Source organism: Arachis stenosperma, chromosome 4 (assembly GCF_014773155.1).
Source record: "Arachis stenosperma cultivar V10309 chromosome 4, arast.V10309.gnm1.PFL2, whole genome shotgun sequence".
In the NCBI taxonomy this organism is placed as follows: Eukaryota; Viridiplantae; Streptophyta; class Magnoliopsida; order Fabales; family Fabaceae; genus Arachis; species Arachis stenosperma.
Genome location: NC_080380.1, coordinates 121,985,325 through 122,012,028, shown reverse-complemented (window position 1 = coordinate 122,012,028; position 26,704 = coordinate 121,985,325). Strand labels below are relative to the sequence as shown.

General features: G+C 37.7%; 1 non-coding gene across 1 annotated transcript; it reads right to left on the bottom strand.

Annotated features, from left to right (window-relative positions):
- Positions 1–19,112: 19,112 nt before the first annotated feature.
- Positions 19,113–19,220, bottom strand: LOC130978785 (small nucleolar RNA R71). The gene has a single exon (XR_009086400.1). It is a non-coding gene; the product is annotated as a small nucleolar RNA R71 (small nucleolar RNA).
- Positions 19,221–26,704: the final 7,484 nt, after the last annotated feature.

Genomic DNA, 26,704 nt, shown 5'->3' with positions numbered 1-26,704 from the left:
GAGGAGGATTATGAAGAATAGGACGAAAGAGAAAGTGAGGTTAATAGTGAAGAAATTGAAAAAGTTGAAATTTTTAAGATGTGTTCTTTTTCTTTGCTTTTTTGGGTACCTTTGATTTTGGAGAAAAATAAAACAAAAAATGATTTTTTCCTCTATTTTTACATGAAATAGGATCCATGGTTAGATTTTGATGAAAATAGAAGAGAAGGTACGAGAGATAAACAAAATTTTGGATTTAGTGAGTTCTATGATGTGTGTGTTCTACGTTTTCGATGATGATGATGATGGATAGTAATGGTAGAATCGAACATGTGTTGAGGTAGTGTCTAGGAGCAGTAGAGGTGGTGCTAGCAGTGGTGGTGATAGCGATGAGAGCAGTGATGATGGTAGTTGGGGGATAGGAGAGTGGTGGTAGAGTTTGGAATTGGGAGAGTGATGATGTAAAGTAAAATTAGATGTTAAAGTTAGGTTATACTAGAGGGTAGTTGAAAAATTTTATTTAATTTTTTATGGTTTGGATAATTTTATATGCAAAAGCCTATCTTTCATGAATATAACTTTAATTTCCGTTTTTCATGGGTAGAGACGACAGCATCCGAATCTTTTATAGTTAGAAATGATTATTTACTCATATTTCGGCAAGTACCTGATTATCTATTTTTTAAATTGGTCTTTGATTTTCTCTGTCACCTCTATTTACGACATTAAAAATTACTAATGTGACACATTAAGTAATATTATATTAATTATAATATACATTTAACAGTTTTAGTTTTTTTTTTATTTTTTTCAAAGATAAATAAATTTTTTATTTGTTGAATAAAATTGAGTCAGAAAACTTCACACAAGTAAAAAAAAAAGAGATATTTACTATAATTAAATTATATAAAAAGACAACAACAAAAAACTAAGTTAATGTATGATATATCTATAACATTTATCTTCTTCACTTATCTTCTTTCTATCTAAGAGAAGCTATTCAGTTAAGGAAAAATTATTGTCAAAGATGAATGAGCTACATGCTTTTCATATTAGTTAGAGAAAATTAATAGTGAGTAATAGACATTTTTTTTGTTTCTCTTTTTCTTCTAATTATCAACAACTTCCACCCACCATTTTCAAAAGACTTTGTTGGGTTTAAATTGAGGATTTGGAATTTTAATTCTTGCCAAATAGTGCTAGAGTGAACACAAGAGATTAAGCTATAATGCTCAAGAAATTCTTTCAATTGCTTGCATCTTGAGCAAATTGGAGAGATTGTCATTATTTTTTTATGAAGTTTTTGGCTAACTGGCTAGCCATTGCACATCACCTTTCACAAAAAATCCTACTATAAGCTCACAATTGAGGGCCCATATTAAAGATTATAAGCGCTTTTCCCGACATAACTCTGACAGAAAAAAATTGGAAAGCTATGCAATAGCCTTAACTGAATATCATCCATCTTTGGTGCCCCTCCAGGTCAATTGATAGCGTGCCATCCGTCGGTTTAGAAATTCTCTCAAAAAGAATCTTGTTGCAAGTATAGTTCTAAACCAACATACGACGTGTATCAGAATTTAATTTATTTGCCATGAATTTAAATCAATAAAAACCGGGAGTTTTAAATCTCGGATCGTCTCTCAAAGGAATTGCAATGCGGTGTGCGTATTATCGGTTATGAGAATAAGGAGTTTGAAGGCAAAAAGACAAGAAACTAAATTGTAAGAAAGTAAAGCTAACAAATAAGGAAATTGAAATGCTAAGACACTCCTGGCAAAGATTGAGAGTCAAGGCTTCCTATCCAAGTCATTGATCACAAACATGGCAATTACCTAGAGTTAATCCTACTTTGTCATCTCCTACATCGGAAGAAAGCCAGGCATAGTTAATCTTAATCCATTGGTCTTACTCGTTAGTGAAAACAAGACCAACTAACAACCCTAAATCACCAATCAATATTGGACATCAATGACTCTCAATATCACTAACCATGACATGATGATTACAAAGATTGAACCTAATTCGTCAATCTCTAAATAGTGAGGTAAGTCAACCGGGATTAATTAATCTTAATCCATAGGTCTTACTCATTAATGGAAACAAAATTAATTGAATCTCTAAATAATCAATCAATTCGAACATTAGCGATTCAAGGTTACCTAAGTCCTCAATTCCAAGGCAAGAGTGCTAAAATTCTACACTAAAGCTAAACCAAGCATTTTATCAAACACTTGGAAGACATAAAAGAAAAGCATCATACATTGTAATAATAATAAAATCTATAACTACCAAAAATAAGAAAACAATAACAATAACTCAAACAAGCATAAAGAAAACATAAAACATCAAATTGTATTAAAGAAAATCAAAATTAACAAGAGAGTTTATAAACTAAAGTTAACAAAATAAAGAAACTAATAAGCAAAATTAGAAAAATTAAGACAATAGAACAAGGAAATGTAAACAAATCCACCCTAAAATAAGAATTAAACCCTAAACTAAGAAGAAACTAAACCTAAAATCCTAAATTCTAGAGAGAAAAAAGAGCTTCTCTCTCTAGAATTCTAAACCTAAAACATCACTCTAAACTATTCTATGACTCTATCATTGATCCTCCTTGAGTCTTACTTCCATATGCATTAGAAATGAGTTAGATTGGGTCAAAACTGGGCCAGAAATTGCTAGTCACGTATTTACTTAAGTGAATCATGTGTTGTAACTAGTGCGTACGCACAAGCCATGCGTACGCACAACCTGGCAGATTTCCAAAAGATGCGTACGCACAACCATGAATTTCTCCAATTTTTATTTCTTCATGAATTCTCCACTTTTGCATGCTTTTTTTTTTCATTTCTTCAAGCCATACTTGCCTTCTAAACCTTAAATAATTCAAACAAACACATCAAGGCATCGAATGGGAGACAAGTGAATTAAATTTGGCAATTTTCAAGCACAAAAATCATGTTTTCTTACCATTAAGCACAATTAGGAGAAATTCACAAAACTATGCATTTTCAATGAATAAATGCAAGATAAGTTGATAATTTCCCTTCTTTTCAACCTAAAATTCATCATAAAATAGGGGTTTATCATCAGTACATCTTCTTTTCCAATTTCAGTTTGTAAAATGAGTTATGCTGTTTCTAGTCTAAAATTTTTGGAGGTTATTTGATGATTCTATTATTTGTCTTGTGTAATAAGCTGTGAGATCCATTGTACTTGTGGGTTGATATTTAGATTATCCATATTTACTATTGGAGAATTATTTGCCAACCACATATCCTCAACTATTCTCACCCCAATAAGGCTTCTCCATTCTCAAGATGGATTGGTACCAACCTTTATCTTCAAAAAATTTGAGAATTTTAAATATTTACTTCTATAGACCTTAAAAATCAGAGAGTTTGTCCTGGACAGCAATTTTCAGCCATGTCTACCCATCATTGCTAAGTTAAAAGCTCTCAAATCTTTAATATTGAGCCCTCTCTAATTCTTAGGTCGACAGACAGTACTCCATTTCACCCAGTGTAATTTTCTTTTCGATCCTCGTTGTCCCCACCAAAACTGCATAATCATTTTATGAATCTCATCAAGCAAAGTTTTTAATAGTTTAAAACAGCTAAGAGTATAGATAGAGATAATTGATGCTACTTCCTTAATAAGAGCCTTTCTACCACTAGCCCATGGTTAGAACCTTTTTCACTATTGTAATTTCTTGGCCACTTTATCCTTCACGTATTTAAAAGTAGCTTTTTTTTATTTGTAAACCTCGGAAAGGAGACCTAAGTATTTGTCTTGATTGCCCACATGTGAAACTTGTAATAAGGTAGCTAATTGATTTCTCACTCATTCAGGAGTATTATCATTGAAAAACATAGATGATTTGTCTAAATTGACCACCTATATACTAATCTGACCATAGATGTTCAAAGTATTAAGCAAGTTCAGATAGTCCTCCCGCAAAGCTCTAATAATAGTATAGAGTCATCTGTAAAGAATGAATGATTGATCTTAGGACACCTTTGGTTCAGTCTCAAACCTTCAATTTCATGTCTCTATTCTTCTATGTTTAGCAGATAGAATAATCCTTTCTACAAAAAAAAAAAGATAGAAAAAAGAGAGTCTCCTTGTCAAAGTCCTTTATATGGCTTAAAAAACCATAAGGTTGTCATTCTATAGTAACAGAGTATGAAACAGTTGCCACACGCTCCTTTAACCAATCCATCCACCATTACAAAAGCTCATACTCTCCATTATCGCCCAAACAAAACTCCACTCTACTCTGTCATACACTTTGATCATGTCTAGTTTAAGAGCCATCTCATAATCACCATATCTCTTGTTCTTCAAATGATGCATGAATTCATGAACAATCAGACTACTGTCACTGATAAGCCGGCCTCTAATAAATGCACCCTGATTATCAGTTATCACCTTATTCATGATGTGTTTATGCGATGGATCAAAATCTTAGACACTATCTTGTAAAAAATGCTGCTTAAACTGATGGGTCAAATTTGTTTCATAGTACGGGCATTATCTGTTATAGGAATCAAACATACATGAGTATGGTTAAAAGTCCTTAGTAATGTCTACCAGAAAAAAAAGCTAAAAATAACTCTTAAAACATCATCTTTAATAATATTCTAATAGAATTGAAAAAAAATTGCAATAAAACCATTATCATCTGGAGTTGAGAAAAGATTAATAGAGAAGTCAGTTGCCTTCACTTCCTCCTCTAAGAACGGTCTAGTTAATATTCAACTAGTACCATCATCAATTTTGGGGGGGTAAATCATTTAGAAATTTAGTAGGACTACTCAGGTTAGAGGACTTAAATAAATCTTCAAAATATTCCTGTGCTATGGATGCAATTCCAGTTGGGTTCGACTTAATTCCTCCATTTCCATTTTCCAAATTGCTGATTTTGTTCTTGCGGCTTCTAGTTTAGAATTTGAAGTGAAAGAATTTAGTATTATTATCCTCCTACATGAGTCATTGAACCCAGGACTTCTCTTTCCAAAATCTTTCCTCCGTTTCATATGCATCTTTCAAATCAGTTTCCATCTGCCTAATAAATTCACTATTGGCTTCCTCACCCTTATCTTTCTCAAAAATTAGTTGCGCAAAATAGGCGTTGATTTGTATTTTTAAATTGGAATTAGAAGTTTTTTTTTCCATTCCACCAAAGCATATCTACACTTCCTAAGCTTCTGGAACAGTTTGAAAATTGAGAAACCCTCCACCTCTACTCTATATACCTCCCAAACTATATTCTTCACCTCTTTCTTATCACACCAATGCTTCTAAAAATGAAATATGTATTTTACTTTGAAGGAACTAGTTTTTGAATTAAGTAGGATAGGACAATAATTAGAATTAGCATCACTCAAGTGAGAAATGATTGCTCTGGGAGAGTTGATAAGGGATAAATGTCGATAGGAAATTACCAAAGGATTTTTCCAATTCAATATTACAAAGTATAGTCCCAACTGACAAATTATCCTCAATCAAAGTCTAAAAGGTTGCCACAATACAAATCAAAATAACCGAGAGTATTAATCCCGGGTCGTTCTCCCTATGAATTGCAATCAAGTGTTCAATTATTAGCTTTGATGAAAATCGGGGGTGAGATATCAATTGACAAGAAGTGTAAATAAGCAATTAACTAATAAAGGAAAGGAAATCAAATGGTAAAAAGGTCTTAGCAAGGGTTGATGGTTAAGGATCACTATCCTTATTACCAACCACAATATGATAATTGCAAGGATCACTCCCAATTTGTCATCCCCAAAATTGGAGAAAAGTCAAGTGAGCTTAATTGATCCTATCCAAAAGTCCTAGCCACTCACTAATTAATTTAGTGAAGACTAGTGTCAATTGAAATAAATTATCAATCACTTGGACATTAGTAACTTAAGGTCACCCAAGTTACCAACCCAAGTCAAGAATAGAAAAATCTAATCCATGGCTAAAAGAAATATTTCATCAAACACCTAGAGTGCAATAAAGGTAAACATCATACAATGCAAGAATTAATAAAAACCATAACTAACCCAAGCAAGAAATAAATAACAACAACGAAAGCAAACACCAAAAGACATGAAAGCATAAAATTGCATAAAAAGGGAATTGAGATTAACAAAAGAGTTCATGAACTAAAATTGGCAACATGGAGGAATTAACAAGAGAAGTAGATAAACTGCTAAGATACTAGAACAATAAAAAGTAAAGAAAACTAAATTAAAACAAGATTGAAACCTAAATCTAAAAAGAAATTAAACTAAGAAACCCTAAAACCTAGAGAGAGGAGAGTGCCTCTCTCTCTCGAATTCTTTCCCTATCTAAAAACTAAGCTAATGGCATGTGTGTCCCATTCTCCTTCACTCACAGTCTCTAATCTGCAGAATGGGCTTGAAACTGGGCCAGTAGGAGGTTTGAAATCGCCCCCATCGTGTTCCCTTTAGTGAGGCACGTGCCGCTTGTCATGCGTACACGTCGGTCGACTGCTGCACCTGGTCACGCATACGCGTCAGTCACATGCATGCGTCGGTACTAACTTCTCAATTCTTCTATTTTTTGTGTTCCTTCCACTTTTGCTTGCTTCTTTCCATCCTCTAAGCCATTCATGCCCTATAAACCCTGAAATCACTTAACAAATGTATCACGAAATCAAATGGTAATAAGAGAGGATTAAGAATTAGCATTTTTAGGGCCTAAGAAGCATGTTTTAAACTATGAACCATAATTAGGAAGAAATCTTAAAATCATACAATTTATGTGAATAAGTGTGATAAGAGTTGACAAAATCCACTCAATTTAATTCAAAATAAACCATAAAATTGTGGTTTATCAATCTCTCCACACTTATACATTAGCATGTCCTCATGCTAAGTTCAAGAAAACCACAAAGGAGTGAAGGATAATGGTAAGACTTATAAAATACGGCCTATCTATATGAATGTAACTATCTGTAAAATACTTCTACCTATTTGGTTAAAAATAAATCAATCTCCAAGAACATATACGAACATGTAGGGCTAAGATAGCATGATGATTCAAGAATTCCACCAATTCAAATATCAACATCAAGTGTAAATAAACTTGTAAGAAGAAAGCTCGCGAAAGCAAAGAACAAAGGATTGAGCATCGAACCCTCACCGGAAGTGTTTGCACTCTAGTCTCTCTAGTGTTTGAGGGTTGATTCTCTCAATTCTCTACTAATTTTGCTTTCTAAGGCTTTCTCTTATTCCACCAATCAACATATATTCAAAGCATGGATACACATATCAAGATATCTTTTTAAAGGTTGTAATGGGGTTAGGGTCAAGGTAGGATTGTATTTGGTCAAGTGGACTAAAATCTGAATCCTTGATTAACCTAAACTTCCCACTTAACCTAGAAAAATCAATGTAATCAAAATGCAAAACCTAACCACCTGCTTCCTATCTTTTCTACATATTCATGCATCCCAATTTTAAGCATAGTTCATATGCATTGCTATCATTATTTACCTTGGGGCATTTTGTCCACTTTTTATTGCTTTCATTTTCTCTTTTTCTCTCTTTTTTCTATTTTTATACATGTATATATATGGTAGAGAATATACACAAGAGATTAATGCATATGATTAAAGTATTGAATGCATGAATATGTACCCAAAATTTTTCACATTTTCACAGAAAGTATAAATACCCACTTCTCAAACCAAATGTTCCTAAACTCAATTTCTCCACACTTAAATTATGAACACTCTCACTAGTCTAAGCTAACCAAGGATTCAAATTGAGGACGTTTATTATTTTTCGCTTAGAGTTAGTGATGTGCTAAAATAGAGAACAAAAGGGGTCAAATAGGCTCAACATTAATTTGCAAAGGATGATGAAATGGTAAGGCCATTTGGGTAAGTGAGCCTTAGTGAAACAAAGGCCTCAATCACATAAATGCATGCATACATTGAACAATGGACATATAGAATCAAGTAAGACAAAGATCACAATCTTAGAGAGAACAACAAACACCAAAACAAAATATTGATTGATAAGATGCAACCAATCAAATAGGCTCAAAATCTCACTAGGCTTGTATCTTCTATCTCTAAAACCTTGTTCCAAAATTAATTCCTTCAAGCAAGTTCAACAAAAAGTTTTGATTCAAATTAGTGAGATGCCCTGAAACAATTTTCTTGGGAAAGAAGTCATCACTTCAATCAAGAAGTCCTAGCACAAAAATGGATAGAATATGTACAAACTCTAACTATCATGCAATTTATCATGTAACAACTAACTACAAAAAGCAAATTATACTAACTAACAAAGAAAATTACGATTTAGGTGTCGGAAAGAGGGATTGTTACCCACGGAAGTCGGTCATCGACCTCCTACACTTAAAGATTGCACCATCCTCAGTGCATTCAAAGATAAGCAAGGGGGTTCAGAATCGCCACTTTCAATGGAATAAGGATGGTGCGATAGGGGCACCTCCATGTCAACATCTCAATTGCTTTCTTTGCCAAAATCCGAAGTGGACTCTGGGGTATTGGTCTCCTTCAAAGGTGGGTAGATGGATGAGGTGCTTCTGGTGATGTTGATGATGTTGGAATTTCAGGTTGGCTACCTTAATTCCTTGGAGCTTGCTTTAGTCCTCTCTTGGTGACCTTCTTGAAAAGGAGGAGAAGGGAGAATCATTACGCTAAGAGAGAGAGAGAGAGAGAGAGAGAGAGAGAGAGAGAGAGAGATATATATATATATATATATATATATATATATATATATATATAAAATAATAAAGTGCAAGTGAGAAAGAATGCCAAATACGAATAATGTGTCTCAAGTACATGGTAGCTACAACATGTAAGTGAGAAATCAACTAAAGCATTGAGGCATATCACTAGCACCCGGTGCATGAGTCAAGAAAGCACATAAATATAGACTAAGAAAAGGGCAACTCAAGCATTAAAATTGACAAAGATGAACCTACGTAAGAATAGTAAAGACATGAGAGAAGTATTAACTCAGAAGAACTCCAAATCAATGAAGCACAAAAAGAATAATATGGAGTTAAATCACTAATTCATGCATGATGTCAAAAGAAAAGCAATCCATGAACAATAAGAATTAATCATGAAAAAGAGTATAAAATCAGAGCAATGCATAAGGGATGCAACTGTTATGAAAAAGAAGCAAAGAGTTGGAAGAATAAAACCAAAATTGAGGCAAAGTCTCATTGGTTCTTTTTCACAAACACTTGGTGTGCATGGTAGGAATCAACAAGTAAATTGATAAAGCCAAATATGTAGCACACTCAAAATGAAAAACAACAATCATAGCATCACCAACCAACACAAAACAAGGTAAGAGACACTACAACAATCTATTGAATTCACAAAATTTGAATATGGAAAAACCAATACCAATGCAAAAATAACAAGTTTGGAAAATAAGGATGAAAAACTAATTATATATAGTAAAATTAAATGGCAATCAACAAGAACAGAGATAATCAAGTACTAAAAGCAAAAAAAAATTAGAAAGTAGGAGAAGTTGAGAAGTAAAACCTTGAAAAGAGGTAGAAGAAGAAATAGAGAAATGTAAGTGAGAAATGATGAGAAATTTGAAAAGAGAAGAGAGAAAGAGAAGAGAAGGAATGGGAGAAGAAAAGTTGAAGAAGAAAGGAAGGAAGGAAGTAGAAGTAAGAAAGAAAGAAAGAAGAATGGAGTAAGGATGAAGAACAGGGCAGCTGAAGTCACAAAGGCAACGCAAAAACGAAAAAAGCTACGTGACATGTATGCGTCAGTCACGCGTAGGCATAAAAAGTATGGAAAAGGAGGGTGACGCCTACGCGTCAGTCACGTGTATGCGTGAGGGCTAATTGTGCCCAGCGCACAGTTCCCACATGGTCTCGGCACAACTCACTGTCCGGACCATGCGGCCGCACCAACCCAGCACCAAAAGTTCACAATCCAGGATTGCAAGGCGGCACGTATGCGTCGGCCTCGCATGCGCGTGACAAGGGTTGTGCGCGGCGCACCCCACCAGCACGGTCCTGGCACAACACACTGTCCAGGCCGTGCTATTGCACAATTTCAGTATGATTTTTGCATCATCAAAATTTAGGCCTCAACGTGCACGCGTCGGTCACGTGTACGCGTGACATCCCTTCTTTTTTTCAGAAAATAAGGAAAAGCAATTATGGCACATTTTTTGCATCTATGCAAGTAAAATACTACAAAAATCCTTAAAATTGCATTGTAATAACCAAAATTGCCAAATTAAACAAACTAACATAGATGAAAACTTCATGAAACAACCATCATTCAAACATACATAATCAAACTCAAAAGATTCATACCATATCTCATCAAATATACCTAAACAAAGAGGTGAAAAATAAGGTAAAAGAGGCTATAAACAAGGAAGATCATACTATGGTGGGGTGTCTCCCACCTAGCATTTTTGTTTAAAGTCCTTAAGTTGGACATTTGATGAGGTCTTCGTATGGTGGCTTGTGCTTGTACTCATCCTTGAACTTCCAAGAGTTCTTGATCTTCAAATGGTTGTCAGAATTTCCAACCAAATTCACCAAGCTTTGGTGAAGTTCTTCACAAGATATGAGCTCCCCTAGTTGGCATTCATGTTGTAATCTGGGATCCCATATTTTATTTTTGCATCCGTCTTCAAATTGACCCTTGTAATTCCACTCGAGTGGTAAGCAAGCTGAATTCTCAATCAAGTACCAAACTTTTCTTTTAGACCGATCCACTTGAGCACTAGTCCAACCTTTGCATTTGATCCTCGAACTCTCAATCGTAGTGAGCCTTGATTTGCAATGCCAACCACTAAACATCCTTCTCTTACGCTTCATTCCACAATGCGCCCTAAGTTGGCAATCCGTTTCAAACAAACCAAATGCAAGTAGGATAATAAAGCTAAGAGAAACAAGTTTTACCCACTCAAATGAAGGAGTAGATGGTAACCTAGGTAGAGAAGTCTCCAATGATCTTGACAAATCATATTTCACTCCCATCCATCCTTTTCGAAGGGCTTCCACCTCTTGATAAGATTCTTCACCTTCAAGCCTCTCCTCACCAAGTTCATCTAACTCTTTTCCATCACTCAAATAATAAATCAGAAGTTGAGAGAAATCTACCTCCACGTAAATTTTAAATTCATTGGGAGAAGGTTCTTCAAACTCAAATGTGTAACACCCTAATTAGCCTAAGCTTTACCTCGCATTGTAAAGCAAAGTTTAGTCAGAGATTACGACAGTTCTAAGCTAATACATATAATATATAGAAAGAATTAATATAATCTAGAAGCCCAATGAAGGATATAGTCCAAAAAAATAGGATTTACAAAGCGCAAAATGTACTAACGAAGTGATGAGCGGATAATTTATACACTTTTTGGCATTGTTTTTAGTATATTTTTAGTATGTTTTAGTTAGTTTTTATTATGTTTTTATTAGTTTTTAATTAAAAATCACATTTCTGGACTTTACTATGAGTTTGTACATTTTTCTGTGATTTCAGGTATTTTTTGGCTGAAATTGAGGGACTTGAGCAAAAATCTGATTTAGAGGCTGAAAAAGGACTGCAGATGCTATTGGATTCTGACCTCCCTGCACTCAAAATAAATTTTCTGGAGCTACAGAAGTCCAATTGGCGCGCTCTCAATTGCGTTGGAAATTAGACATCCTGGGCTTTCCAGCAATATATAATAGTTTATACTTTGCCCAAGAATTGATGGCCCAAACTGGCGTTCCAAATCAGCTTCAGAATTCCCGGCGTTTAACGCCGGAACTGGCACACAAGTTGGAGTTAAACGCCCAAACTGGCACAAAAGCTGGCGTTTAACTCCAGGAAAAGTCTCTACATATGAAAGGTTCAATGCTCAGCCCAAGCACACACCAAGTGGACCCCGAAAGTGGAATTTTACGTCATTTACTCATTCTTGTAAACCCTAGGTCACTAGTTCACTATAAATAGGACTTTTTGCTATTATATCTATATCTGATGACATTTTACACGTTTCATATTGTATCTTCTACGGCATGAGTCTCTAAACCCCATGGTTGGGGGTGAGGAGCTCTGCTGTGTCTTGATGGATTAATGCAATTACTACTGTTTTTCATTCAATCACGCTTGCTTCTATTCTAAGATATCACTTGTTCCTCAACTTGATGAATGTGATGATCCATGACACTCATCATCATTCTCACCTATGAACGACTGCCTGACAACCACCTCCGTTCTACCTTAGATTGAGTGGATATCTCTTGGATTCCTTAATCAGAATCTTCGTGGTATAAGCTAGAATCCATTGACGGCCATTCTTGAGAATCCGGAAGGTCTAAACCTTGTATGTGGTATTCTGAGTAGGATTCAGGGATTGAATGACTGTGACGAGCTTCAAACTCGCAATTGTGGGGCGTTAGTGACAAACGCAAAAGAATCACTGGATTCTATTTCGACATGATCGAGAACCGACAGATGATTAGCCATGCGGTGACAGCGTGCATTGAACATTTTCACTTAGAGGACGGGAGGTAGCCATTGACAACGGTGAAACCCAACATACAGCTTGCCATGGAAGGAGCCTTGCGTGCATGAAGAAGAAGACAGTAGAAAAGCAGAGATTCAGAAGATAGAGCATCTCCAAAACCTCAACCTGTTCTCCATTACTGCAAAACAAGTATTTATTTCATGTTCTTTTACTTTTTACAATTAAATCTAAGAATTATTGATATCCTGACTAAGAGTTACAAGATAACCATAGCTTGCTTCGAGCCGACAATCTCCGTGGGATCGACCCTTACTCACGTAAGGTATTACTTGGACGACCCAGTGCACTTGCTGGTTAGTTGTGTGGAATTACAAAAGTGTGATTGTGATTTCGTGCACCAAGTTTTTGGCGCCATTGTCGGGGATTGTTCGAGTTTGGACAACTGACGGTTTATCTTGTTGCTTAGATTAGGAATATTTTATTTTGGTTGGTTTAGAGTCTTTTATTTGAGTTTCGTTTCAAATTCTAAGTTTGGTGTCTTCCTTGTGTTTTCCTTTAAGTTTTCAAAAATTTGTGTTTGATTTTCTAAAAATTTTAAGTTTGGTGTCTTTTGTGCTTTTATTCACTTAAAAATTTTTCAAAAATTTGTTCTTGGTGTTAATCTTGATCTTCAAAGTGTTCTTGGTGTTCATCTTGACATTCAAAGTTTTCTTGTTTGTTCTCTTTGTTTTGATCTAAAATTTCTATGTTTAGTGTTGATTTGTTGTTTTTCTCTTCCCTCATTAAATTTTAAAAAATCAAAAAAATATCTTTCTCTTATTTTACTCATAATTTTTGAAATTTTGCATTAATTTAGTCAAAGATTTTCAAAATCATATTTTTTTTAATTGCAATCATATCTTGTTAATCACATCTTCTTCAAAACAGTTTTCAATCATATCTTTTTGATTGCTCTTTCCAAAATCTTTTTAATCAATTAATTAATTTAGTTTTCAATTTGCTTTTATTGCATTTCCTTCTAATTTTCGAAAGTTTTATTTTATCTTCAATTTATTTTGTTTTATTTTTTTCGGTTATTTTTAATTAAATAAAAAAAATTAAAATATAATTTAATTGTAATTCATATCAATTTTCTTTTCTCCATCATGGACATAAGTCGAAATGAACAGTCCAGAAGGACTCTAGGGTCATATGCTAACCCCATTACAGCTGCATATGGGAGTAGCATCTGTATACCTCCCATTAAAGCAAGCAGCTTTGAGCTAAATCCTCAGCTCGTTATCATGGTGAAGCAAAATTGCCAGTATTCCGATCTTCCACAGGAAGAATCTACTGAGTTTCTGGCACAGTTCTTGCAAATTGCTGACACAGTACGTGATAAAGAAGTGGATCAGAATGTCTATAGATTATTACTGTTTCCATTTGCTGTGAAAGATCAAGCTAAGAGGTGGTTGAATAACCAACCCACAGCAAGCATAAAAACATGGAGACAGTTATCAGACAAATTCCTGGATCAATTTTACCCTCCAAAAAGGATGACACAGCTAAGGCTGGACATCCAAGGCTTTAAACAAGAGGATCATGAATCCCTTTATAATGCCTGGGAGAGGTACAGAGGTATGCTAAGGAAATGCCCCTCTGAAATGTTTTCAGAGTGGGTACAGTTAGACATCTTCTACTATGGGCTTACAGAAAAAGCTCAGATATCTCTAGACCACTCAGCTGGTGGATCCATACACATGAGGAAGACGATTGAAGAGGCTCAAGAGCTCATAGATACGGTTGCTAGAAATCAACATCTATACTCAAGCAGTGAGTCCTCTTTAAAAGAAGAGGCTATGGCAGTAACTACTGATCCTAATCCTCAAGAACAGATTGTTGAACTTAATCAGCAATTACTTCTTATGACAAAACAATTAGCAGAATTTAAAGAAATGCTCCAAGACACTAAAAATGCTAACAAGAATATGGAAGCACAATTGGATCAGACAAAATAGCAGCTATCTAAACAGATAACAGAAGAATGCCAAGCTATTCAATTAAGGAGTGGGAAGACATTGAATGTTTCAACTCAAAGCAGCAGAAAGCCAAGAAAGGAACAACTGACAGAGGATGACCAACCCACTGCCCAAAATCCCTCTGAGGACAGTAAGAGCCCAGAGAGGAATAATTCTGGCGTTCAAACGCCAGAAAAGGGTAAGAAAGTGGCGTTAAACGCCCAATGGATAGCCAAATCTGGCGTTCAAATGCCAGAAAAGGGTTGCAATCTGGCGTTAAACGCCCAAAAAGCACCCAATCCTGGTGTTCAAACGCTACAAAGGGATTAGACACCTGCAAGTGCTGATAGTAACCCCTCTAAGAAGGCTTCTCCAACCACCTCTATAGGGAATAAACCTACAGCAACTAAGGTTGAAGAATATAAAGCCAAGATGCCTTATCCTCAGAAACTTCGCCAAACGGAACAGGATAAACAATTTGCCCGCTTTGCAGATTATCTCAGGACTCTTGAGATAAAAATCCCATTTGCAGAGGCATTTGAGCAAATACCCTCTTATGCTAAGTTCATGAAAGAGATCTTAAGTCATAAGAAGGATTAGAGAGAAACTGAAAAAGTTTTTCTCACTGAAGAATGCAGTGCAGTCATTCTGAAAAGCTTACCAGAGAAGCTTAAAGATCCAGGAAGCTTTCCGATACCATGCACATTAGAAGGTGCTTGTACGAAGACAGCTGATGAGCGGATAATTTATACACTTTTTGGCATTGTTTTTAGTATGTTTTTGGTAGTTTTAGTTGAGTTTTTAGTATATTTTTATTAGTTTTTAGTTAAAATTCACTTTTCTGGACTTTACTATGAGTTTGTGTGTTTTTCTGTGATTTCAGGTATTTTCTGGCTGAAATTGAGGGACCTGAGCAAAAATCTGATTCAGAGACTGAAAAGGACTGCAGATGCTGTTGGATTCTGACCTCCCTGCACTCGAAGTGGATTTTCTGGAGCTACAAAAGCCCAATTGGCGCGCTCTCAACGGCGTTGGAAAGTAGACATCCTGGGCTTTCCAGCAATATATGATAGTCCATACTTTGCCCAAGATTTGATGGCCCAAACCGGCGTTCAAAGTCACCTCAAGAAATCCCAGCGTTAAACGCTGGAACTGGCACCCAAATGGGAGTTAAACGCCCAAACTGGCATAAAAGCTGGCGTTTAACTCCAAGAAGAGTCTCTACACGAAATTGCTTCATTGCTCAGCCCAAGCACATACCAAGTGGGCCCGGAAGTGGATTTTTATGTCATTTACTCATTTCTGTAAACCTTAGGCTACTAGTTATCTATAAGTAGGACCTTTTACTATTGTATTAGAGAGACTTTTGGTAGCTATCTTCGTTTTATGCTATCTTAGATCATTGGGAGGCTGGCCATTCGGCCATGCCTAGACCTTATGCTTATGTATTTTCAACGGTAGAGTTTCTACACACCATAGATCAAGGTGTGGAGCTCTGCTGTACCTCGAGTATTAATGCAATTACTATTGTTCTTCCATTCAATTCCGCTTGTTCTTGTTCTAAGATATCACTTGTTCTTCAACTTGATGAATGTGATGATCCGTGACACTCATCATCATTCTCACTTATGAACAAGGTGACTGACAACCACCTTTGTTCTACAAGCAACCAAGGCTCTAGTGAATATCTCTTGGATTCTTTAATCGGAATCTTTGTGGTATAGGCAGGACCTGATGGCGGCATTCAAGAGAATCCGGAAGGTCTAAACCTTGTCTGTGGTATTCTGAGTAGGATTCAATGACTGAATGACTGTGACGTGCTTCAAACTCCTAGCAGGCGGGGCGTTAGTGACAGACGCAAAAGTATCGATGGATATTATTCCGGCCTGACCGAGAACCGACAGCTGAATTCCGCTATGCTGTGACAGAGCATATGCAATCGCTTTCACTGAGAGGATGGGAGGTAGCCATTGACAACGGTGAAACCCTACACGAGCTTGCCATGGAAAGGAGTAAGAAGGATTGGATGAAGACAGTAGGAAAGCAGAGAGACGGAAGGGAAGGCATCTTCATGCGCTTGTCTGAAGTTCCTACCAATGAATTACATAAGTATCTCTATCTTTATCTTTTATGTTATTTTCGTTCATCACCATATACATTTGAGTCTGCCTGACTAAGATTTGCAAGATGACCATAGCTTGCTTCATACTAACATTCTCCGTGGGATCGACCCTTACTCACGTAAGGTATTACTTGGACGACCCAGTGCACTTGCTGGTTAGTTGTGCGAAGTTGTGTAATGCCATGGAATTGAACTACCAAGTTTTTGGAGTTCATGACCGGGGATTATGAGAGTTGTGAAAAGTATTGTTCACAATTTCGCGCACCAAGTTTTTGGCGCCGTTGCCGGGGATTGTTCAAGTTTTGAGCAAGCTTTTGGTAACATCAGTGCCAAGATCCGGCAACAACACCAAGTTTTTGGCGCCGTTGCCGGGGATTGTTCAGTTTGGACAACTGACGGTTCATCTTGTTGCTTAGATTAGGTATTTTTTTCGAAATTCTTGAAGATGAATTCTAGAGTTTCATGATGATTTGTTGAAATCTGGCTGGCTGAGAAGCCATGTCTAATCTGATTGGACCGAGGTTTCAACTTATCATCACAAGAGCTTGTTGATTTTTATCAATCTTGCTTTTGGAGCAGTGATCTGCTAAGGCTTGGCTGGCCTTTGGCCATGTCTAGTGTTTTGGACCGAAGCTTTCTTTGAAAGCTTGGCTGGCTGTGAAGCCATGTCTAATTCCTGGACCGGAGTCTTAGACTAGCATTGCACTGATTCCTGGAATTCTCATTAAGAATTTTGATACCTTTTTCCACTTAATTTTCGAAAAACACAAAAAAATCAAAAAAATCATAAAATCCAAAAATTTCTTGTTTAAGTCTAGTGTCTCATCTTAAGTTTGGTGTCAATTGCATACATTCATTCATGTATCTTAAGGATCTTCAAGTAATTCTTGATGATTTCTTACTCTGATCTTTGAATTCTTTTGGCTTGAGTGTTTATGTGTCTCATATAGTGTCAGTAGTATACAAACTGCTAAGTTTGGTGTCTTGCATGCATTGTTATTTCATTCTTGTTGCATTTTGATTATTAAAAATCCAAAAATATTTTTAATTTGTGTCTTTTCAAGTCAATAATACAAAGAATTGAAGATTCAGAACATGCTGCAGAGGAATTATACAGAAAAAGCTGAGCATTCAAAAATGCCCAGTGAAGAAGACAGACTGGCGTTTAAACGCCAGCCAGGGCACCTGGTTGGGCGTTTAACGCCCAAAGAGGTAGCATTTTGGGCGTTAAACGCTAGAATGGAGGCCATTCTGGGCGTTTAACGCCAGGATGGCAAAGGGGGAAGATTTTGTTTTTCAAATCATTTTTTTCAAGTTTTCTAAGCTTTTCAAAATCAAATCTTTTTCAAATCATATCTTTTCAATCAAATGTTTTCAAAATCAATTCCTTTTCTTTTTCAAAGATGCTTACTAACAATTAATGATTTGATTGAACATCTCAAATATGTTGCCTTTTCTGTTGAGGAAGGTTTAATGTTTTAATCATATCTTTTCTTGTTAGACAAGTCATTGATTTTCAAAATCAAATCTTTTAAAAAAAAAAATTTGTTTTCAAAACATATCTTTTAAAATCATTTTTTTAAATCAAATCTTTTCAATCATATCTCTTTAATCACATCTTTTTCAAAATCAGTTTTCAATCAAATCTTTTTAACTTCTAATTTCAAAATCTTTTTCAAAAATCACTTGATTTCTTTTCCACTCTCAATTTTCGAAAATTAACAATCAATTTTTTAAAATGTTTTTGACATCCTTCTAATTAATTTTCGAAAATTATCCTCCCTCCTTCTCACATCCTTCTATTTATGGAGTACTACTCCTTCTTAATGCACAATTCGAACTTTATCTCATCAAGTTCGAATTCTTCTACCTTCTTTCTTCTATTTTTTTTTCCTCTGACACCTCAAGGAATCTCTATACTGTGACATAGAGGATTCCACATCTTCTTGTTCTCTTCTCTTTCATATGAGCAGGAGCAGAGACAAAGGCATTCTTGTTGAAGCGGACCCTGAACCTGAAAGGACCTTGAAGAGAAAGCTAAGAGAAGCCAAAGCACAACTCTCTTTAGAGGACCTGACCGAATTCTTCAAAGAAGAAGAACACATGGCAGCCGAAAACAACAACAATGCCAACAATGCAAGGAAGGTGCTGGGTGACTTTACTGCACCTACTCCCGACTTCTATGGGAGAAGCATCTCTATCCCTGCCATTGGAGCAAACAACTTTGAGCTTAAGCCTCAATTAGTTTCTCTAATGCAACAGAATTGCAAATTCCATGGACTTCCAATGGAAGATCCTCATCAGTTTTTAGCTGAGTTCTTGCAAATCTGTGACACAGTCAAGACTAATGGGGTTGACCCTGAGGTCTACAGACTGATGCTATTCCCTTTTGCTGTAAGAGACAGAGCTCGAATATGGTTGGACTCACAACCTAAAGATAGCCTGGACTCTTGGGAAAAGCTAGTCAATGCCTTCTTGGCAAAGTTCTTTCCACCTCAAAAATGGAGTAAGCTTAGAGTGGAAGTCCAAACCTTCAGACAGAAGGATGGAGAATCCCTCTATGAAGCTTGGGAAAGATACAAACAATTGATCAGAAAATGTCCTTCTGACATGCTTTCTGAATGGAGCATCATAGGTATTTTCTATGATGGTCTCTCTGAACTATCCAAGATGTCTTTGGATAGCTCTGCTGGAGGATCTCTTCATCTGAAGAAGACGCCTACAGAGGCTTAGGAACTAATTGAGATGGTTGCAAATAACCAATTCATGTACACTTCTGAAAGGAATCCTGTGAACAATGGGACAAGTCAGAAGAAAGGAGTTCTTGAGATTGATACTCTGAATGCCATACTGGCTCAGAACAAGATATTGACTCAACAAGTCAATTTGATTTCTCAAAGTCTGTCTGAAATGCAAAATGCACCTGGCAGTACTAAGGATGCTTCATCTGAGGAAGAAGCTTATGATCCTGAGAACCCTTCAATGGAAGAGGTGAATTACTTAGGAGAACCCTATGGAAACACCTATAATTCTTCATGGAGAAATCATTCAAATTTCTCATGGAAGAATCAAGAGAGACCTCAACAAGGTTTCAATAACAATAATGGTGGAAGAAACAGGTTTAGCAATGGCAAGCCTTTTCCATCATCTTCTCAGCAACAGACAGAGAGTTCTAAGCAGAATACCTCTAACTTAGCAACAATGGTCTCTGATCTAATCAAAACCACTCAAAGTTTCATGACTGAAACAAGGTCCTCCATCAGAAATTTGGAAGGACAAGTGGGTCAGCTGAGCAAGAAAATTACTGAACTCCCTCCTAGTACTCTCCCAAGCAACACAGAAGAAAATCCAAAAGGAGAGTGCAAAGCTATTAACATGGCCGAATTCTGGGAGGAAGGAGAGGCAGTGAACGCCACTGAGGAAGACCTCAATGGGCGTGCACTGGCCTCCACTGAGTTCCCCAATGAGGAACCATGGGAATCTAAGGCTCAAAATGAGACCATAGAGATTCCATTGGACTTACTTCTGCCTTTCATGAGCTCTGATGAGTATTCTTCCTCTGAAGAGGATGAGTATGTCACTGAAAAGCAAGTTGCTAAATACCTTGGAGCAATCATGAAGCTAAATGACAAGTTATTTGGAAATGAGACTTGGGAAGATGAACCTCCTTTGCTCACCAAAGAACTGGATGACTTGTCTAGGCAGAAATTACCTCAAAAGAGACAAGATCCTGGGAAGTTTTCCATACCTTGTACCATAGGCACCATGACCTTCAAGAAGGCCCTGTGTGACTTAGGGTCAAGTGTAAACCTCATGCCTCTTTCTGTAATGGAGAAGCTAAGGATCTTTGAGGTACAAGCTGCAAGAATCTCATTAGAGATGGCAGACAACTCAAGAAAACAAGCTCATGGACTTGTAGAGAATATTTTGGTAAAAGTTGAAGACCATTACATCCCTACTGATTTCATAGTCCTAGAGACTGGGAAGTGCATGGATGAATCCATCATCCTTGGCAGACCCTTCCTAGCCACAGCAAAGGCTGTGATTGATGTTGATAGAGGTGAACTGATCATTCAAGTGAATGAAGAATCCTTGGTGTTTAAGGCTCAAGGATATCCTTCTATCACCATGGAGAAGAAGCATGAAGAGCTTCTCTCAAATCAGAGACAAACAGAGCCCCCACAGTCAAACTCTAAGTTTGGTGTTGGGAGGCCACAACCAAACTCTAAGTTTGGTGTTGAACCCCCACATTCAAACTCTAAGTTTGGTGTTGGGAGGTTCCAACATGGCTCTGAGTATCTGTGAGGCTCCATGAGAGTCCTCTGTCAAGCTAATGACATTAAAGAAGCGCTTGTTGGGAGGCAACCCAATGTTTTATAATTAACTATTTCCTTTTGTTATTTTATTTCTTTTGTAGGTGGATGATCATGAGAAGTCACAAAATCAATGAAAAAAGCAAAAACAAAATGAAAAACAGGAAGAAAAACAGCACACCCTGGAGGAAGATGTTGCTGGCGTTTAAACGCCAGTGAGGTTAGCTGTTGGGCGTTTAACGCCCAGTCTGGCACCATTCTGAGCGTTTAACGCCAGAAAGGGGCACCAGACTGGCGTTAAACGCCAGAAAAGGGCAAGAACCTGGCGTTAAACGCCAGGAATGGGCACCAGCCCGGCGTTTAACGCCAGAAATGGCTCAAAACGTGATTTTGAGCAACATTTGGTGCAGGGATGACTTTTCCTTGACACCACAGGATCTGTGGACCCCACAGGACCCCCACCTACCCCACCACCACTCTCTCTCTTCTTCCCCCATTCACCAATCACCTCAATACCTCTTCCCCAAAAACCCTTCACCTATCAAATCCCATCTTTCTCTTCACCACTCACATACATCCTTCATAAAACCCCACCGAACCTTCCATTCAAATTCAAACCACTTTCCCATCCAAAACCACCCATAATGGCCGAACTCCATCTCCCCTCTATCCTATAAATACCCTTCTTCATTCCTTCATTTTCACACAACCTAAACACCACTTCTCCCCTTCTTTGGCCGAATACAAAGCCATCTCCCTCTCCTCCATTTCTTCTTCTTCTACTCTCTTCTTTCTTCTTTTGCTCGAGGACGAGCAAACATTTTAAGTTTGGTGTGGTAAAAGCGTTGCTTTTTCATTTTTCCATAACCATTTATGGCATCCAAGGTCGGAGAAACCTCTAAAAAGAGGAAAGGGAAGGCAAAAGCTTCCACCTCCGAGTCATGAGAGATGGAGAGATTCATCTCAAGGGTGCATCAAGACCACTTCTATGAAATTGTGGCCTTGAAGAAGGTGATCCCCGAGGTCCCCTTTTCACTCAAAAAGGGTGAATATCCGGAGATCCGCCATGAGATCCGAAGAAGAGGTTGGGAAGTACTTACCAACCCCATTCAACAAGTCGGAATCTTGATGGTTCAAGAGTTCTATGCCAATGCATGGATCACCAAGAACCATGATCAAAGTGTGAACCCGAATCCAAAGAATTATCTTACTATGGTTCGGGGGAATTACTTGGATTTTAGTCCGGAAAGTGTGAGGGTAGCGTTCAACTTGCCTATGATGCAAGGAGATGAACATCCTTACACAAGAAGGGTCAACTTTGATCAAAGGTTGGACCAAGTCCTCACAGTCATATGTGAAGAGGGCGCACAATGGAAGAGAGATTCAAGAGGCAAGCCGGTTCAATTGAGAAGGCATGACCTCAAACCCGTGGCTAGAGGATGGTTGGAGTTCATTCAACGCTCAATCATTCCCACTAGCAACCGGTCCGAAATTACTCTAGACCGGGCCATCATGATTCATAGCATTATGATTGGAGAAGAAGTGGAAGTTCATGAGGTTATAGCCCAAGAACTCTATAAAGTGGCGGACAAGTCTTCCACCTTGGCAAGGCTAGCCTTTCCTCATCTCATTTGTCACCTCTGTTATTCAGTTGGAGTTGACATAGAGGGAGACATCCCCATTGATGAGGATAAGCCCATCACTAAGAAAAGGATGGAGCACACAAGAGACCCCTCTCATCATGAGATCCCTGAGATGCCTCAAGGGATGCACTTTCCTCCACAAAACTATTGGGAGCAACTGAACACCTCCCTAGGAGAACTAAGTTCCAACATGGGACAACTAAGGGTGGAGCATCAAGAACACTCCATCATCCTCCATGAAATTAGAGAAGACCAAAGAATCATGAGGGAGGAGCAACAAAGACAAGGAAGAGACATTGAGGAGCTCAAGCACTCCATAGGATCTTCAAGAGGAAGAAAGAGCCGCCATCACTAAGGTGGACCCGTTCTTTAATTTCCTTGTTCTTTATTCTTCTGTTTTTCGAATTTTATACTTATGTTTATCCATGTTTGTGTCTTGTGATCATTAGTGTCTTAGTGTCTATGCCTTAAAGTTATGAATGTCCTATGAATCCATCACCTTTCTTGAATAAAAACGTGCTTAAATTGAAAAGAAAAAGAATTGCATGAATTTTGAATTTTATAACAGTTTAATTATTTTGATGTGGTGGCAATACTCTTGTTCTCTGAATGTATGCTTAAACAGTGCATATGTATCTTGAATTTGTGGTTCATGAAGGTTGGCTCTTGAAAGAATGATGAAAAAGGAAACATGTTACTGAGGATCTGAAAAATCATAAAAATGATTCTTGAAGCAAGAAAAAGCAGTGAATACAAAAAAAAAAGAGAGAAAGCAAGCGAAAAAAAAGAAAAAAAAAGAAAGAAGAAAAACGAAAAAAAAGAGAAGAGAAAAAGAAAGAAAAAGAAAGAATAAAGTTGTGATCCAAGGCAAAAAAGAGTGTGCTTAAGAACCCTGGACACCTCTAATTGGGGACTCTAGCAAAGCTGAGTCACAATTTGAAAATGTTCACCCAATTATGTGTCTGTGGCATGTATGTATCCGGTGGTAATACTGGAAGACAGAGTGCTTTGGGCCACGGCCAAGACTCATAAAGTAGCTGTGTTCAAGAATCATCATACTTAACTAGGAGAATCAATAACACTATCTGGATTCTGAGTTCCTAAAGAAGCCAACCATTCTGAATTTCAAAGGATAGAGTGAGATGCCAAAACTGTTCAGAGACAAGCTAAAAGCCCCGCTCATCTAATTAATACTGATCTTCATAGATGTTTTTGGGATTCATTGCATATTCTCTTCTTTTTATCTTATTTGATTTTCAGTTGCTTGAGGACAAGCAACAATTTAAGTTTGGTGTTGTGATGAGCGGATAATTTATACACTTTTTGGCATTGTTTTTAGTATGTTTTTGGTAGTTTTAGTTGAGTTTTTAGTATATTTTTATTAGTTTTTAGTTAAAATTCACTTTTCTGGACTTTACTATGAGTTTGTGTGTTTTTCTGTGATTTCAGGTATTTTCTGGCTGAAATTGAGGGACCTGAGCAAAAATCTGATTCAGAGACTGAAAAGGACTGCAGATGCTGTTGGATTCTGACCTCCCTGCACTCGAAGTGGATTTTCTGGAGCTATAGAAGCCCAATTGGCGCGCTCTCAACGGCGTTGGAAAGTAGACATCTTGGGCTTTCCAGCAATATATGATAGTCCATACTTTGCCCAAGATTTGATGGCCCAAACCGGCGTTCAAAGTCACCTCAAGAAATCCCAGCGTTAAACGCTGGAACTGGCACCCAAATGGGAGTTAAACGCCCAAACTGGCATAAAAGCTGGCGTTTAACTCCAAGAAGAGTCTCTACACGAAATTGCTTCATTGCTCAGCCCAAGCACACACCAAGTGGGCTCGGAAGTGGATTTTTATGTCATTTACTCATTTCTGTAAACCTTAGGCTACTAGTTATCTATAAGTAGGACCTTTTACTATTGTATTAGAGAGACTTTTGGTAGCTATCTTCGTTTTATGCTATCTTAGATCATTGGGAGGCTGGCCATTCGGCCATGCCTAGACCTTATGCTTATGTATTTTCAACGGTGGAGTTTCTACACACCATAGATCAAGGTGTGGAGCTCTGCTGTACCTCGAGTATTAATGCAATTACTATTGTTCTTCCATTCAATTCCGCTTGTTCTTGTTCTAAGATATCACTTGTTCTTCAACTTGATGAATGTGATGATCCGTGACACTCATCATCATTCTCACTTATGAACAAGGTGACTGACAACCACCTTTGTTCTACAAGCAACCAAGGCTCTAGTGAATATCTCTTGGATTCTTTAATCGGAATCTTCGTGGTATAGGCAGGACCTGATGGCGGCATTCAAGAGAATCCGGAAGGTCTAAACCTTGTCTGTGGTATTCTGAGTAGGATTCAATGACTGAATGACTGTGACGTGCTTCAAACTCCTAGCAGGCGGGGCGTTAGTGACAGACGCAAAAGTATCGATGGATATTATTCCGGCCTGACCGAGAACCGACAGCTGAATTCCGCTATGCTGTGACAGAGCATATGCAATCGCTTTCACTGAGAGGATGGGAGGTAGCCATTGACAACGGTGAAATCCTACACGAGCTTGCCATGGAAAGGAGTAAGAAGGATTGGATGAAGACAGTAGGAAAGCAGAGAGACGGAAGGGAAGGCATCTTCATGCGCTTGTCTGAAGTTCCTACCAATGAATTACATAAGTATCTCTATCTTTATCTTTTATGTTATTTTCGTTCATCACCATATACATTTGAGTCTGCCTGACTAAGATTTGCAAGATGACCATAGCTTGCTTCATACTAACAATCTCCGTGGGATCGACCCTTACTCACGTAAGGTATTACTTGGACGACCCAGTGCACTTGCTGGTTAGTTGTGCGAAGTTGTGTAATGTCATGGAATTGAACTACCAAGTTTTTGGAGTTCATGACCGGGGATTATGAGAGTTGTGAAAAGTATTGTTCACAATTTCGCGCACCAACAGCTCTATGTGACTTTGGGGCAAGTATCAACCTAATCCCTGCATCTACTATCAGAAAGCTCGGCTTGACTGAAGTGGTCAAACCAACTCGGATATGTCTTCAACTTGCTGATGGCTTCATCAAATACCCATCAGGCATAATTGAGGACATGATTGTCAAGGTTGGGCCATTCACCTTTCCCACTGACTTTGTAGTGCTGGAAATGGAGGAGCACAATAGTGCAACCCTCATTCTAGGAAGACCCTTCCTAGCAACTGGACGAACTCTCATTGATATCCAAAAAGGAGAAGTAACCCTGAGAGTCAATGAGGATGAGTTCAAGTTAAATGTTGTCAAAGCTATGCAGCATCCAGACACATCAAATGACTGCATGAGCATTGATATTATTGACTCCTTGGTGGAAGAGATCAATATGACTGAGAGTCTTGAATCAGAACTAGAGGACATCTTTAAAGAAATTTAGCCTGATTTGGAGGAACCAGAGGAAATAAAAGAACCTCTGAAAATTCCTCAGGAAGAGGATAAACCTCCTCAACCCGAGCTCAAACCACTACCACCATCCCTGAAATATGCATTTCTGGGAGAAGGTGACACTTTTCCGGTGATCATAAGCTCTGCTTTAAATTCACAGGAAGAGAAAGCACTAATTCAGGTGCTGAGGACACACAAGACAGCTCTTGGGTGGTCCATAAATGATCTTAAGGGCATTAGCCCAGCAAGATGCATGCACAAGATCCTATTGGAGGATGATGCTAAGCCAGTGGTTCAACCACAAAGGCGGCTAAATCCAGTCATGAAGGAGGTGGTGCAGAAAGAGGTCACTAAGTTACTAGAGGCTGGGATTATTTATCCTATTTCTGATAGCCCCTGGGTGAGCCCTGTCCACATTGTCCCCAAGAAGGGAGGCATGACAGTGGTTCATAATGAAAAGAATGAACTGGTTCCCACAAGAACAGTTACAGGGTGGCGTATGTGTATTGACTACAGAAGGCTCAATACAGCCACCAGAAAGGATCATTTTCCTTTACCATTCGTAGACCAGATGCTAGAGAGACTAGCAGGTCATGAATACTACTACTTTTTGGATGGCTATTCAGGTTACAACCAAATTGTAGTAGATCCTCAAGACCAAGAGAAAACAACATTTATATGTCCTTCTAGAGTATTTGCCTACAGAAGGATGCCTT